A 17,178-nucleotide genomic window follows, 5' to 3' on the forward strand; every position below is an offset into this window, starting at 1 on the left:
GGCATTGCTGCCCCACCTGTACTGCCCCTGTGATCCCTGGACATCCCCACCTCCAGCACCTCCCAAAGAAGGTCTCCCAAGGAGAGGGAGGTCACCACATACTAATCTAGTACTAATATTTCCTGTTCCCAGCTGTTCTGTCACCCAACAGGTGTCTGCACCTCCTTCATGACTCAACAGGCAATTTCCATGATGCTGCCCCCCACTTTGGTAAAGCACTTCTACCCAGGCTAAGCACCCAACATACACCAACTACTTGGAAATATGGCATATTTAAATTTAGGCATCTTCTAAAGCTCTCATCTCAACCAGGGCCGTCAAGAAGATTGGGACAATGTCCTTGATGCCCTTTATAACAGGAAAAAACCTCAAGAAAGAAGCACAGCCAATAAAGAAGTGCAACACTGGCTTCTCCCACCTCTGTGTCTGAAACGGAGCTGAAACCAAGAAGCCTTTGAGATGGGTAACTTGAAGACACAGAGCTGCTTCATTATCCTGAGACACCTCATCTTGTTAGGCAAAATCACAGAACAGAGTGGAGTGGGCTGGAAAGGACCCTGAAGATCACGGAGCTCCAACCCCCACCATGTGATGCTGATTTATCACCTCGAAAGAGCAGCCACATGGACCAAATTCATCAGTCAGACCCTCTGAGTGGGACCAATCAGCCCAGAGACACAAGTCACCCAGCAGGAAACACAAAACACTGTTTTCACAGACTTAATTTAGAGCCCAATTCAAAAGTCCTTCATCAACCAAACTCCCATTGTCCAGAGCAATCAGTTCTGCCTTCTGTGGCTTCGCAGCAGTCAGAGCCGTTCTCAAAAAAGAAAAAAAAAAAACTACAAGATGTAAGCCAGAATCCAGGAAACATCTGTCATCTGACTCCAACACTTTTTAGGAAAAAAAAATGACATTTTAGATCTTGGCACTGTTTGGTTCATTTGAACAGCACAGCTGATCAGCACTTGGGCTTAGTCCTACAGGCACTTACACCCCTGTCAGTGCTCTACATCCAGAAGCAGCTTCACTGACTGACAGGATCTGCCAAAAAAAGAAAAACTTTAAAAAGATCCAGCCCTCACAACCATCTCCAGCCACCTCACAGCACAGCAGCAGGAAGAGGAGGACTTTTCCCTTGGCCAAGCACATGTGAGGGCAGCCAGCAGAGCCCTGCCAAGGTCTATCCAGAACCAAATTGCACAAGACATTTTAACTACTAGAGTCCTACAAGCCACATTTACAGGGCTAATCCCACCCCATTTCTCCAAGGTAAAACAAACTGGATTCCTTTTCATGTGAACATGAGAGCTGCTGCAAAACGTCCAGGTATGATGCCTCATCACCACCCTGATCTCACACTTTCACTGAACTCCCACACTCAAAACACCTTCCAAAAACCAGTTAATTTTTGCTTTTTCCTGAACTTTCTTTAAAGATGTATCTTTGATGCACGTAGGAGAGCTATGGCTTTCTAGCCAAAAGTCTCCACAAAGGACTTATGACCCTTTAGACTTTAAATATCCTCAGCCTGTGGCTGTCCTGCCTGATCTCCCACACAGCAGAGGCAAGCATAATGTCACCTCCTGGATTTTAGGAGGGAATTCCACTTCCTTGCCAAGCAAATAAATGCAAGACTTTCTAATTAACTTTTATTCAAATTAGGTCTCAGAACTTTACCCAAGAAAAGATGGCTCTTTTGCACAAGCCACCCAGTGATGCTAAGAGTATTAGTCATGAAAGCAGGAATTGGGAGTAAAAATAGCAAGGATTCTGCACATACTTTTTTTAAGCCTCACACCTACTCAGAATTGATCCCTGGGTCAGCTGTCAAGAGCTGCTTGGTTTTAGGCTTTTTTTCTTTCTTTTTATTACTATTTTATTTTAGATCAACACTTCTGATTCATAGAAATGGGAGTAACTGTGAACACATTTTCCAAATCAGCCTTCACAAGAATGCTTTGTTAAGGTCTTACGAAAGGCCAATCTCAAAATAAACTTTTTCTGGAGTTTTTTAAATGTCAGTGGAGAAGTCTTTGCTCTCATTTCTCTATTTCCTTATTTTCCAACTCCAACATTTTTAACCAATGTAGGAGTCATATTCCAATAAACAGAAAATAAAGGAAAGAGGAATCTTTTGCCAAAAAAAACTATAGGATGGATTTGACAGATTTCATTGAGGTCTGTTACGCAAAGATCAACAGTTTCAAATGAGGAGTTTTAAATATTGACAAGGTACCATCAGCCACTCTAATCCTAAAAAAAAACCCACCCTTGCTTCCAGAGGCCAGATGTTACAATGACAGAACAAACCCACATTTGCAGGTGGCACCACTATTATCAACAGCATTTCATTTTCAGCACTGAGGACCTTGCTGCACCAGCTGATAGACTCTGCATCAATATTCATAGTAAAAAAAATACTTCTGACACCTTCAGGTCATCTAAAGATGGACCCTGTGATCACCACATTATTTTCTTTTGTGAACCCTCATGAACACCCCCATGGCTCCTCTGCTTCAAGTTTTGGCTGTCTGTCACAACTTCTGGAGTTTTTCACAACTCCTTTATTTTATCACTTGGACACAGTCAGGGACAAGCCACCTCCTTCAACCATCACCATCCTTGTAAACCTCCCCAGATGCTCTCCATGCCTCTGCTTACCCCACACCCACATGAATTTAACCAGTGAAATGCCCTTGAAGATTCAAAAACACAAGAATGGTTTGAGCTGGAAGGGACCCTAAAGATCATCTCATTCCAACCCCCTGCCATGGCAGGGACACCTTCCACTGTCCCAGGTTGCTCCAAGCCCTGTCCAGCCTGGCCTTGGACACTTCCAGGGATCCAGGGACAGCCACAGCTTCTCTGGGCACCCTCTGTCAGGGCCTCACCACCCTCCCAGCCAAGAATTTCTCCCCAGTATCTGCTGGACAAACAAGGTGGCACCTTCTCTACCATGTCCTGTCCTTCAGCAAGGTTAATGTCACATCACTCATCTCAGACCAGCATCCCATGGCTCTGAAAGGCCAGAAACAGTGACCCAAAATACACCAGCTCAGCACACCACAAGCCAGGAGAGGGGGAAAAGCATCTTCAGTCAAAGATGTTCGCAGTTGTGATGTTTACCCCATTTCTAGTAACACTTCCATAAAGTTTTAATAAATGCTTCATTAAAACATCAACTGCCTGTCCAGCTAGTCAATTATCACTCATAATCACAGCTATATAACTTTATACTGTCTTCTGCAGATGTTCCTACATCTGTGCAAAACACTCTCCACCTCTGCCACATGTAACATCTGCTGAATATTTGCAAATGTTTTCTCAATATAGAACTGAAATTATACTGTCTTGCTTATAATGTATTTGCTATCCCACTACCCTGTGAACCCCTTAAAAATCATTAAAAGGTATTTCCTTGCTGTGTACAAGGTACCAATCTCTCGATAGCTCTTTGCTGCATTTATTTAAATGACTTTTAGATTTTCACTTAGTAACAGATTACACCAAGCCTCCATCTTATCGCAGGAGTTATTAGGATCTAATCCTTTATAAGCACTGAAGTTATTAGACTTGTGAGGATATTTTCTCCCCTTTCATAAAATAATCTGTTGGAGGGAGGAAAAAAGAAAAAAAGTCACTTGCATCCCTGCTCACCCTGGAGAAAGAACCTGCCTCACCTGCTCTTACTTTGCCAGAAGCAAAGGAAATCAAATCTGTTTTCACCTAAAGGCTTCTAGAGACAGCAAACAATATCCACTGAATCCTGGCCAGCACCCTTCTCTGTGTAGGAAGAAGAAACTCCTTGGGAAGGCTTGCCCCAGGTTCAGAAGGATCTCCACAGACCTTTCCAAATCCCTTCCAGCTCCATGTCCCCATCACACAACCAGGTGAAGCTGCTCCTCTGCTCAGACACAAGTCACCCCTCTGCTACCACCCTTTCTTCCCCAGAGCACCAGGGGCACAAATTGATTTTAGAAGTTGTCTTGTCCAAGGGACAACAAAGCTGGGAATGGGGAGATGTATGGAGGGCAGAGAGGGAAGATACCTTCTCCTTCTGCAATGGTTCCATCTCTTTCCACCCCAAAGAAAACCCCACTTGCAGCTCTTGGATTTTGCCACCCAAATCCCACTGGTTTGGTAACTGCCTTCCAAGCCTCTCTGCTTATAATTAATGCCATTTTCTTCTATTTTGATAAGAAATCACAATTTCACCCCTATCTTCTCCTCTGCCACCCTCCCCACCACCGTACCCTGTGATGTGAGTTTGCTGGATCCCTGAGCCAGCTTGGTCCTGGCAGGAGCTGGAGAAAGGAGGGGGAAATGTGTGAGTTGATGGAATGGGAAATCTCACCCTACACAACAAGGGGTGCAAACAGCATCGCCAACCAGCCCTGCTAAATAAAATTACAGCGAGGTTCTGGGCAGCATCTCCAAGAGGCACAGGGAAATGAGCAGCACATCAGCTCCTCAGCCACTCCTGCATCCTCCCTGGCTCCTCCATCCACACCCAGGCACTGACAGCCTGAGGTGCTGGAGCATCCCATCGCCTCCCACACTGCAAAACACAGATGCTCCAAACTCAACACCTTACAGGAGCACCCCAGTGCTCCCTGCACGCTACCGGGGAAGTTTTCCCTGCCTCTGAGGCAGCCTCACTCCTCCACTCCCCTGGAAAACACATTTGGGAAGGCAGCCGGGAAGGGAGCAAACAACTCCCGGAGAACTCGGTGCAAACTCCTTCTCTTGCTTTGCAAAACCTGCGGTTCGCCTCCATCCCCGCGGGGTTTTTAGGGTCTCTCTGCAAAAAGAGATGCAGCTCGCACTGCCCAAGTCTGCCGCCCCAATTTCCGCGTGGAGCAATTCCAGAGCGGTTTTACTAAAGAAAAACGTGCAAAAAGCAAAAAAAAAAAAAAAAAAACAAAAACAAAAAAAAAAAAAAAAACACCCCAGACATCCCCAGCTGAATGTACCCAGGAAGGTTTGACAGCTCCAAGAGGACATCTCATCCCACGACATGTCTACTGCTAATGCAAAATAAATCAGCGCTCCGTCTCCCGGCGCATTATTTTATTTAATTTTTTTTTCCCCATCTCATGGCACGCCGGCGATTTTGGCATTCAAAGGCAAATCGGCCGCGGTTCCAACTCCACATCCCTTCCCATCACACACAAACGCCCCGGTACTTTTCCCACTGCGGGGGGAGGACCCCGAATTGGGAATCGCATCCTCATCCCTCCGCACCAAATCCACCAGCGCACCTCTCCCAGCAACAAAAGAGTTGAAGCAAACGCGTGGCACCCCGCCTTCCCTCTTTTTTTCTCCCCTCAAAATGTTTATTTGCAGTTTTTGAAGACACCTTAACCCGCCATGTTGAACAAGCTTTATAAATATTCATTTACCGCAGTTCGGGAGCGCTACGGGAAAATATGTCTAGATCAGGGCTGCACATTTTGGCACAGCTGATTGCTTTCTTCTCTTTTCTTTTCTTTTTTTTTTTTTCCTTTCCCTCTCGCCTCCTGCAGCAGCTTTTTTCCTTTTCCCCCGCAGATTGAGAAGAAACCCACCCGCGCACCCAAAATAACTCTTTCCGAGAGATGTGCATCAGCCTCGTAAATCTGAAAGGAGGTCGCACGAGGAAAGCAGAAAATGATAGGTATAACTTTAAAAAAAAATGTAAAAAGAAGGGAAAGAAAGATGGGGAAATAGAATAATAGGAAAAAAAAAAAGAGGGGGAAAAAAAAGGGGGGAAAGCAAAAAAAAAAAAAAAAAAAAAAAAAAAAAGGAGGGAAGGGAAAAAAAGGGGAGCAAAAAGATGAGAGCATCTAAAAGGCGATCTGTCGAGGTTTAAAAAGCAGCCGCGCTCCGAGCGCCGGTCCCGGCCGGGGGCTCAGCCCCGCACGCCAACACTTCAACAACTCCACCGCGGGCTCACCCTCGGCAAAACGGGGATGGGGGTGGGGGAATATCCACACCCATCTCTCACGCTTTTTAAAAAATAAAAAAAAAAAATTAAAATAATTTTTAATACATCTTGGAAAGGGGAAAGCCGCTCTCTCCGCCCAAGCGCTGCCAAACCCGATAAATAAAATAAAGGGAAATGCCAGCTGGGAGGGATTGGGAGGGGTGGCTGCCGGGCGCTGTGCCTTACCTGTGCGAGTTTGGCTGATTTTGGGGTGTTTTCCCCGTTTTTCCCCCCGCGGAGCGCTGCGCGGAGCGGAGCTCAGCCGTGCCCGCACCCGCGGCAGGCTCCTTCCAATATGGCATCCGCGCAGTGCGCATGCCTGCCGCTCTTTTTAGGGCTTTTTTTTTTTTCTTTTTTTTTTTTTTCTTCTCTTTTAATATTTAGCAGCCAACTCCTTCGTTGACCTTTTTCAGCAGTTTCAAGAAAAGGGATTTAAAAAAAAAAAAAACTGTAGAGATAATCACGCGCGCATCGCAAGCCACGCCGCCCCGGCTGCTCCGCGCCCGCGGTGCCTCCGCGCCTTGGGCCGCGCCTCCGCCCGGGATTTGGGATGGGCGGGCGAGGACAGGGATGGGATCCACGCGTGGAAGTGATGCCGCGGTTCGGCCACGCTCCGCGGCATCCCGGGCTGGCTGTCCGCGCGATAAACGCCATCAAATACCATCAAATACCACAAAATACCATAAAATACCATAAAATACCATAAAATACCATAAAATACCATAAAATACCATAAAATACCAAGCCTTCAACACCGGAGCGCTGCCTCCCGGCTTCCCCTCCCCACAGCTCACCGCAACCTTTTATTTCGCTTTTCCTCCTCGTTTCGTGTCGCCAAGAAAGTTCCAGGGAGGGTGATGGGGGAAGAAGAAGGGGAAAAGAGGGAAAGGAAAAAATGCGGCCCGCCAGTTCCCTCCGGCATTACCTGTTTATTCCCTGTGGCGGAAAATAAATGAAATATATCAAGAAAAGCCGGCGAAGGCACAAAGCGGGATGTAAAATCAACTGGTGGGCATCCTCCGCCCTCCCGGCGCGCAGGGACACGCACAACTTTCCCTCCTTTGCTCCTCGGGTTATCGGATGGGATTTTTTTTTTTTTTTCTTTGGGGTTATTTGATGGTTTTTCCTTTCTTTGGCGAGCGCGGGGGATGCACGGCGGGATGCGCTGCGTGTGCGGCTGTGCCGGTGCGGGGGTGTTTGCACGTACAGCCACACTGCGGGGTTTTTCAGATTGCATGGATATTCTGCTCTCCCCTCTCGAGAAAAATCAGCCCCGCTGCAGGACTGGAAAATCATGCCAGACACCACAGCCCATGCCCCCCACCCGGCTGGTCCTGAAAAATCCCCTGGGATGGGAGGGAATGGGGATAAAGCCCCGCTCCTCCAGCCGGGGTTTCTCGGGATGCTCCAGATCCGCAGATCCTAGAGCTTCCCCTACCCCGCTTCGCTCAGCAGCGGGGCTGGGGATGAATTTTGCAGCATTTTCGCCCTTCCTCTTGCAGCCCTGCTCAGGGAGTGCGTAAAGCATCTTTAATAGGGATTTTTGGAGCCCCAGCTCCCGTCTCCCTGCAGGCACGATTGGTAGGATTGAGGATTCCAGCGGATGCTTTTGGAGCATCCTCCGTGGTGGGGGCTGGTGCAGGGAACACACATTCAACAGGTCTGGAGGAGAGCAGAAGGAAGGGACATCCCGGTTTTCAGGCAGCAACCAGTCCTGGACTTTGTCCTTTCCACAAATTCCTTTTGGAATTGTTATAGATAAAAAAATTAATCCAGCCGAATTAAAAATAAAAATTGATTTTTATTTAGCAATTTAAATCTACCAAGCCAGCCACAAAGAAAAGGACAGTGCTGAGCCTGGAATTAGCACAGGGTGAGACAAAGGTCTGACCTCTACAGCAGAGGTTTCACACCACCAGCCCTGTGTGAGCAATTTTATAGGGTTTCTTTTGCTCAAGGCCGGGATTTCGGGATCAGCCTTTTCTTTCCATTCAAAGTCCCACATATTCATAAAGTCTCTTTTATCTGTGCTGAGTTGAACAATCTGGTGTCCAGGGGAAGTGATGTACATCCTTGATGGAGCTAAGGGAGCATGGTATTGAGATGTATTCTTTTGGGTGGTTCCAGTGATTCCAATATTGAATCATTGTCAGGGTTCTCGGATCACCTTGAGAAATGACCCATCTCCAGATGGGCTACGTGTACTAATTTGTAAATGAGGTCTTATCAGAGACAGTTTCAACATATGTGAGGCAAACCCCCTAGTACCAACTCATATGCTCTTTCATAATATGAAACATTACACACATATCATTCTACAGGCACAAATTATCTATATTACACATAACAGAATTAACCCCAAACGCTGCTGTGCCCAGCGCCACACCTGGACTGCCAAATTTATGTCACCCCTCATGCTCAGATGCGAGTGCTGTCTCCACTTGCCTTTCTCTGGCCATTTCCCAGCCGAGGTTTGAAGTTTCCAGGTTGATTTTGTGAGCATCCCTTCTTGCAGGAGCAGGGAGGGTGATCCCACACCTGGGGAAGAGCTGGTTTCCCACAGGTGACCCCTGCTTTTCTCTGCCCTATTGCAAGCACCAGCATCCTTTTCACTGGTTCTTGCTGGGGATTCATCACTGAACCTCCCAAATCCCTTTCTCTTCCACTCTCTCCAATCCCTTTCTCTTCCACCAGCCTCTCATGGATTTTGTGCAAGAAGACAAGTGAGGAGTGGAATAAAGATGAAAAAATATTTTGATTCTGGAATACATTTGAGAAGATAGTGAAGACTGGGAAAGAAGAGCAAATATTGCATACAGTGTTTCTTCAGAACAATCCATGTTCTTGTCATTCACACTCTGAGAGGCCATGAGCTCAGCCTCTCCTCTTCCAGCAGATTTTCTGGAAAACATAGAAATCAAGCAGTTCCTATTTTCAGGCTTTGGGCTGGATGGGATTTCAAAACAGCAAGGGAACACTGTCAGAACTTCAAAATAAGACCAAAACCCCAACTAGATGCCAGGAGAGCATTGAAGCCCTGTTTATCCAGATGATTGTGGAAGTGGGTGATATTTTCAGCACAGTGGCACTTCAAATTTTCAACATACTTTTGAAAGGAAGATGTTCTGCAAACACCATATCTGTGTTCTCTCCTTTTATTCTGCTCTGAATTAGGTTACACTGAGATGTCTCTGGCTGCAGCCTCTCTTCATCTAAAGCTGGTGGCATCATCCAGTTTAGGGACAGACACAGCCACAGTGGCTCTCACAACACTTCAGGTGTTTCTCCATCTCCTTTTAACACCAGATGCCTTTGTGCTTTATTTCCATTCAGACCTAAGAAGTTTTCCCAGAAGTTTTGGTTCCACTGTCTTCTCTGGAGCTTTTTCTTCCCTCTTCACCTTGATTTTCTCTTTTAGTTTCATTTAGAGAGTATTTCTGAAGCACTGATGATTCAATTGGCCCTGTATGGAGAGATGTGGAAGAAAGCCTTCTAAGAGTTTGTGATCTAAATTAGGTCTGTAGATGGTGTCCAAAGAGGTGGTTTAAAAAAAAAAAAAAAAAAAAGTAAAATAATAGTAATTAAAGCTGAGGAACAAAATTCCCTTGGAACTTTTCTAAGTGGCTGCCACAAGAAAGCTCTCAGATATGAATGAAAAGGTGCAGATTTATATCAGGTCTGAGCTGGAGATGACAATAACAGCTCCTATTGGCAGCAAAGACTGCATCTTGCTCATTGCTGAGAAAACAAATTGGTTTAGTGGACATGAACCACAGTAATTGCTGAGACATTTCATTTTAATACTAGTTTTGAGAGCATCATTGGGAAAAAAGGAAGTGCTTTGAGAAATAGTGAATTGTGCCCAGTGTAGTATCCCAAGATGTAAAATGGATTTAAGCTCTGGCAGAAACCCACACGGAGATCAGCTCCAGTTCCAGACTCAGCGACACTCAGGGATGAATCTTCCACTGATCTAAAGCAACTCCATTAATTTCTGCTGTCCATGTTCCTTAGTGCTACATTTCCTGGCAACCATGAGCCCTGATCTTGTATTTCAAGTTGTGAACAGAAGTTTAACATCTGAATTTTGTTGTTTCTTTTAACTAAAGCGTTTTTATGCAAGTAGCACTGATAAAAAAATTTACCTGAGTACCAAGTACCCAAGTTGTAATGAACATCCATCTGCTGTTGCCTCTGATGATCACTCCCAAATGACATAACTGCTCACATTCCAAATTGTCCATAGCTGGACACATAAAAACTCTCCAACCCAGTGAAATTCAGACGCTCCCATTACTTTATATCAGATATTACCAGTTCCTGATCTGCAGGATATGATTACTATGACAGAAAACTTTTCCCATTTTCCAGGCTGTTCCCTTCTGCAGGTTCAGGTTTTTGGAGGACACATGGAGATGTAAAAAGATCCCCTACACAAGGAGGCACAAGCACACACACAAACTATGATGTTATACGGCATTAACAGTCCTATTTTTTCTCTTTTCGCCTGGCTTGGGAAGAGAAATGCTCTGGGGGACATTATGGGATTTGTAGGTGGTTGTGTATTTGGTTATCCATTTCTGCCCCAAATGTAAGCGGGTGCCTAAAGGACTCAGAGCATCCCACAAGCTTAACATGGTGCTGAGATGACATTTGTGTTCTTGAGTAAATGGCATTAGCCTTGCAGACAGAGCAAATGGGGGGATCTGAGACAACTTTTCTAAAATGTAGATAAAATAGCGAAGTTGGTCTCTGGAGCTCTGTCTGTGATAAATATGAGAGTGGGCAGAAGTTCCTTGGTGGCAGCCAGGTTTCCTTTTAACCCAAAGAATGTGTTTATCTCACTTCTGGAGGTATTTGCCTGCTTTTGGGATGCTGCCACCAAGCTGCCCTGCACTGGAAAAGGGGCAGGGCTGTGCAGCTGACACTGGGGAATTATTTGGGGCCGGTTAACAGCATCCAGCCTGAGCGAGCTAAAGGGTGAAGAGTGTCAAACAGGAGTTTGGTGTCAGAGAGGAGACACAGGACATCACCTGGGGCCACATCACAGTCAAGTGCAGTTCATGTTAGTTCCTCTGCCATGCTCATCTCCTGGGGCTGCTCCTGGGTTCACAGCAAAGCTTCTCTGCAGTTTCCCTTTCCTTTCAACAAAGTGTGGCCTTCAGCTTCCAAGTTTTCACCCTGCCTTATCACAATTCTACAGGAGGCAAAGACAGCATCAGGCCCTTATTTCATAACAGCTCCTGGGCTACGGTTTTCACTTCTACCTTTGTCTTCTTTTTATCCATCAGCCCTAATTCAGAAAGAAGTTGGTCCCTGGGAGGTGGCATTAGGACGCTGAAAGCCTTGTTCCACAGTGCCATCTCCTGGAAAACATATTCAGGCTGAATTTCTCTGCTACCTTTTGCTTTTCGATGTATCCAAGCTTTCAAGGCAGGTGTTTAAGGCATGATCTAAAGAAGAGATTAGCATAAGTGAAGTTAATCCAAAATTTAAATTCCCTCTTTATGCTTCACAGTAAAAGTCCTGCCTCTTGAATGCTGTGAACAGCAAAGGAATTGCTGGCTTGGGATTCATAAAATATTCACTGGGTTATGGTCTCACAGGCTCTGCACCTCTTGGCAGCAGCAGCCCTGTGTGCAGTGATTGCAGAGGCAACACATCCCCTGGGGAGGTAAAAGGCTCTTTGGTGCAGCCCTTCTCCTGCAGGAACTCAAGGAATACCTGGGAAAAGGGATCAGCACCTCTCAAATGGGATGTCTCAGGGCCAGGCACCCCCACAGCCTCCAGCAGCAGCTCTCCTGCACACCCTGCCCCAGACACAAACACACCACCTCCATAGCCCAAGCACTTTATTTAACCAATTTTAATTTATTTTTATTGCCTGTTGATTAGAAATCGCTGCCTAGGGGTTGTGGCTATTCAGAGGGGCAATAACTGGCTTTAATATTAACTGGAAAATCTGAGCCAGTACCTCATGCCTGCAGCTCAGGAATGCCCAGAAAGCGTGGTCCCTGTGCTAAACAATAGCTTTCCCACCTTAGCAGTAAATGAAAAGGAAGCACATGTTATACCAAATAAATCACAGCGCTGAGGTTCAATACTGAGGCTCACAGCTATGAGCCCTATTGATCGTGCCAGCACTACAGGAGAGATCCACTCTCCTATCAAAAACTTGCTCATTTCTACCATTTACTAACAGCTTCTTTATTTATTTCAAGCCTTTACAGGCTTTGCCTTGGCAGGAAAGCTCCTCCTGGTTTTTAGCCTTTATGAGCTGGTGTTGGGAAGGGAGGCTGGGGAAACTGAGGCAGGAGGAGCTGAACTCTCACACACAGCTATGCAGACCCAGGGAAAGGCTGTGAAAATGGAAATGGATTTAGACCTCAGATGCAGCACTGTGGTTACAGCTTTCACTTAACAGGGGCGTTTCTGCCAAGTTCTGTGGTGTCAAACAAGTAAATTCTCCATTTCCCTCCTGCTTTATACAGGAATATCCATAATGGCAGAACAAGACCAAAATCTCTGACTGACAAGGATGACCAGGAGCTCATGTTTCATTAAAGTGCAAATTATGCACCACATCTGCATTTCTCATCATTGCTGCACGTGGAGTGAATTCTGTATCATAGTCTGCAAAATATTGAGCTGGTCTGGCTCTCTCAGTGCCTTCCTTGTATGGCGGGCTCAAAACCCAGCTCAGGCATTTCCGTGGTTTTGGTACCTAATAGGATTTAGGAGCTGCTCAGCTGTGGGCAGAAATGCCCTGGCACATTCCCACAACAGCCCAAAAGCCCATCTACAACACAATTTGTGCCCAAAATTTCTCTGGCAAACATCTCACTGTGCAACAAAACCTAATCTTGCAATTACCCATTTGACCTTCTCCCTCCCCGCTCAGCACCGCCCCCAAATTCACAGCAAAGTATTAAAAGTCATATCAGTACTTTGAGGGATTTTTTTGGACAGTACTAAGAAGAAAATGATGCATTTAGAAGTGTCTCTCTGAAGCTGACTATGAAAAGGGCTTGTGGATGGCTTTTGCTCTTTTAATGGCTCCTTCCGTATTAAGGAGGAAGATTAAGAACAAAATGCCACTAATTGCACATAAAGGCCTCAGCTTCCACAACAGAGCAACAGTACATTGTATGCAGCTTAATCTCCATCTGCCCCTAAGAGCATAATTGATTTTTTATTTTAATTTGAAGAGGCTGACACTTCTACTTCTTCATTGCCAGGTTGCTAAGCACATTTAATAAGGATGCATACGAGTGGAGGAGTCTGCAGTATGCCATTAAAGGTAATAGGTAAGATATTTAAGGTCTTAATGAGCTCAGGACTGAGTATCTCAGTGCAGGGATCAGGAGGGGAGGTGTATAAATACTTTTCTTACCAGAACTTTGCTGAGCAAGACATGGCTGTCGGCTTGTAAGAAGGAAACAGGTTTTTTTTTTAATAAAGTTAATTTTCTGATCCCATTTCAGACCGTGCCCCCTTGGTAGTGCATGTTCTGCCTGCAGGTGACCCATAGTTTTACCCAAGACTGACTAACCCCTGACAAGTGACAGCCTCTGTGCCTCAGTTTCCCCACCCCTAAAACGAAAAGAATAATGCCCTAGTTTTATAAACCTCTTGAAGAATTTGCTGCTGAAAAATGCCATATTCTGTACCTTATAAGTATCCTGTACTTTGGAAGCACTGTGTGGATGGGAGATTGAAATCTTAGCAAATTAAAAGCCAGGTCCATAAAAAGATTTAATAATTTTAATCCCTCTTGGATTTCCTATTGCAAATAATAAGTTTTAGGAATGTAGGAAAATTTTTAAAGAACTCAAAAAGCTGCAAGAAGCTTTGGGCATGACTCCAGGAGCATGTCAATCCTCATTTTTATTATGATATCGATACCCTTTTCTCCACTTTTGGACTCTCAGCAAGCCTGCCCAGGACATTTCTGGTTACCTTTAGGCACCCCCAGGCTGGTAGGAGCCTCAGGAAGATTTGGTCCTAGAGCAGCATCTGCTCTGTTTGAAATTCAAAATCCTGCGAAGAGACTCAGCTCCTGCGTCTGTCACAAACTTGCAGCCAAACCCCCCAAAAAAAATTCAAGCTTGGAAAAAAATTGTAAGTGCTGCCACACGTAGAGAGGGTGAAAATCCTCAGCACCCATCCTGGCTGCTCAGAAATTCCTGTTAAGGGAATGAGATACAATTTCAGCTCCCAAACCCATGACTCTTACCTGAGTATCCCATCAGTTAGAAGTGATTTGGGTTTTGGTGGATCCCAGTGGGCACAATAAAGGCTGTTCTCTTTCATAATTGACATACAGGAAGGATCCTAGGGAAAAAAACTTGTTTTTTTGGCTGTGTGCAGACACCCTCAGCAGAGCCCACAGTGCCAGGAGAAGAATGTGCCCTCGGGCACCAACTGTGTCATCTGAGTCAACCACTCTGATTTATGTGGTGGAACTGATCTGAAACCCAAAAACAGCATGGGGTGTGCTCAGCAAGAGCTGGTGGTATTTAATGAGACAGAGATTTTGTGCAATTCAACCTAATTACTGATTCCCTTTTGATTTTATAAACTGGCACTGCTTCAGGCCAGGATTTACAGTCTGGACAGGAGTCTTTTCCAGTGGGCATCTCCAAATATCTCCTAAATGCTGACATTCATGCCAGCCCCATTTTTCTGTGCGTTCAGTGGTAACATGAAAAAAAAACCCAACTTTCTCAGCTTGTTCCTGTCACACATTATAAACATTAACCATCTTTCAGGTTTTCTTTTGGATCAAACCAGGTTGTTCCCTGATGAATCCAGGGTGCATTCAGGGGTCACTTGGAGCATTTCCCTTTGTCCACAATGGGACTGAGGATGATTTTACCTTCCCGGCTCTCCAAGCCTCAACCTCAAGAACCCTCAGGAGATTCTGCCAGGTTCCAAAGGGAGGGATGCCAGTGCCACCCTCATGGGCTGTATTTTCAGTCTTTTTGCTCTGAAAATTACATTTTTTCTTGGGGATAAAGGGATGCCTCATTAATCCCAGAAGAGACCAAGGTGGACATGCCTTGGGAAGAGGCCAGCCATGAGCTGGATGGACAAGATTTGTCCAGGAGGTTGGAGATCTGCCCTTACAGCAAACAACACTAGCAGGGTAGATACAGGTAACATTTCACTATCACTGGACAGGATTTTCAAGATCTTCAATGAGGAAGGTGTGCTTCCAACAGCTAAAACATTTTAACATGAAAAAATTCTTCTCCTTCCTTGCTTTTTGATCACCTCTCATTATACATGTGAGGTGTAAGTGTAAAAGCTTCTTGGCATGGTGTTGAGAAAATAATATGTTTTAGTGCTCTGAAAAAAAATGGTTTTTTCTAAAGGAACACAACTCTTTACACGGGAAAAGCCACTTTTTTTTTTTTTCCTCAGTGCAAACAACTGCTGCTTTCTTGCTCACACCTACAATTTCTTAATGTAAAATGAGAGAATGCTTTGCCCTGACAAATCTTCTTAGTCCTCATCTCAATGTCCTTTAAATTGCCTCCTTACAAACAAAAGGATGTTGCACAGTCCTGTCAAGAGGAAATGCTTGCTGACAGGCATTGGATTTAAAGTATTGTTTAGGTAAACAAATCATGATTGCAGTCAATTAATTGATTATGTTACTGTCTGTGAAATATCCTATTTATCCAAGATCCACAAAGGCAACTCATTAGCTATTAGCATAAACAAAGAGTGAAAAGTAGGGGCAAAGGCAAAAGGGGACTTTGGAAGAGATACCAACAAGACAGGGCCGGGGAGAATGATTTGTGTTTGAAAAGCAAGGTCAGGGATGAAAGTTTTTGTGAAAATGCCTTCTAAAACTGGCTAGACAGTGTCCCTGTCTCATATTTGGAATACCTCAATGGATGTACCCAAGACTGCATTCTGAAATATGGAACTGGGGGCTTTTCCCTGTGGAAATGTCAATATTTTGGGGATATTTCCATGCTCTATCCCTGGAAGGGTTCAAGGCCAGGTTGGATAGGGCTCTAAGCAACCCAGTCTAGGGAAAAGCATCCCTGCCCATGGCAGGGGTTTGGAATGAGATGATCTTTGAGGTCCCTTCCGATCCAAACCATTCTGTGACTCTGTAACTTTTATGTTCCTCTATTCCTGTGCAATGACTTGTGCCAAACTCCATGGAAGGATGGGAGCAGTGAGAAATGTCCATGGAGGCTGACCCAGATCTGATCAAAGTCACAGCACAGGGCACAGCATTCATGTTCCTCCCCTGCTGAGTTACAACGGGTGTCCAGGTAGGAAAGGACTTGGATTTGCCTCGTGACAAGTTTAAAAATGCATTTGATTTTCAGCTCAGCTTTTCAAAAACTGGGGCCAGTAGAAGCTTTTGGGACAGGGATGAGACCACGCTTCCTGGCAGAACAGGCTCCAAAGGCTTTTCTCCAGCTCTGCCATAGAATAAAGGCAGAAAACTCAGCATGCAAAGTCATTCAAAGGCATTTTCACAGCCTCAAAGGAGGCCAAGAAAACTCAGACCCAATAGGAGAGGGTCAACATTTCCTTTGGACTGCTTGGAAAATCCTCCCTGTGTGTGCTCAGAGAGGTGGCCCTTGTGAGGAAAACTACTCAGTTACAGAGAAATATCCCAAAAATGATTAGTGCCAGCACTTGCAGGTCGGAGGCACAGAAAGGTGACTTCCCCATGTGACTGGTCACACTCCAAGGATCCATCACGAGGCCGTTCTGCCTCCCCATTTTTCATCTCACCAGGTAGTTTTAATGCTAATCTGCTTAACTGCCTTTTTATAGCTGGTAGCTGGAGGCTGGTTGAGTTAAGAAACCTTTACAGTTGTACAGACATTTACAGGGCTGCTTTAAGACACGGTATATATTATGTATGAAGCTTTATAACAACCATCCATATCAGAGCTGATGGAGAACATGAAAGCAATACAGCACTGCTCCTTCCTACAGCACTTTGTTACAGGTGACAAGAGATAGGAGATCCAAAGGCTCAGTAAAACTGAGAGCAGGAAATTATTTTCCTCAGAGACTTCTAAAGGATTTAATGACAAATAAGACTTTTAGAGCCACAGTGAAACAAAGGGCTGCTTTAATTAAAAAGAAATCTGATCCCATGAAATGTTGAAGGTTGTATTCATCTGTCTGAGCTAGGAGATATTGAGATAAGTGCAGCTGAAGTATTAATC

The 17,178-nt window shown here is 45.1% G+C and overlaps 1 protein-coding gene across 4 annotated transcripts in view; it reads right to left on the minus strand.

Moving 5' to 3' along the window:
* Positions 1-7,031, minus strand: part of SFMBT2 (Scm like with four mbt domains 2) — a 105,050-nt gene extending 98,019 nt beyond the window's left edge. The window contains exon 1 of one of the 4 annotated variants that reach the window (XM_030290286.4): positions 6,894-7,031. The gene's annotated coding sequence lies outside the window, so the exon portion shown is untranslated. Of the gene's footprint in view, positions 1-6,154; positions 6,291-6,893 lie in introns of those variants that run through there. The other 3 variants (XM_072918660.1, XM_002189313.7, XM_012568838.5) reach the window with 3 other exon arrangements.
* Positions 7,032-17,178: the final 10,147 nt, after the last annotated feature.

The sequence above is a fragment of the Taeniopygia guttata genome, chromosome 1A, assembly GCF_048771995.1.
Source record: "Taeniopygia guttata chromosome 1A, bTaeGut7.mat, whole genome shotgun sequence".
NCBI lineage: Eukaryota > Metazoa > Chordata > Aves > Passeriformes > Estrildidae > Taeniopygia > Taeniopygia guttata.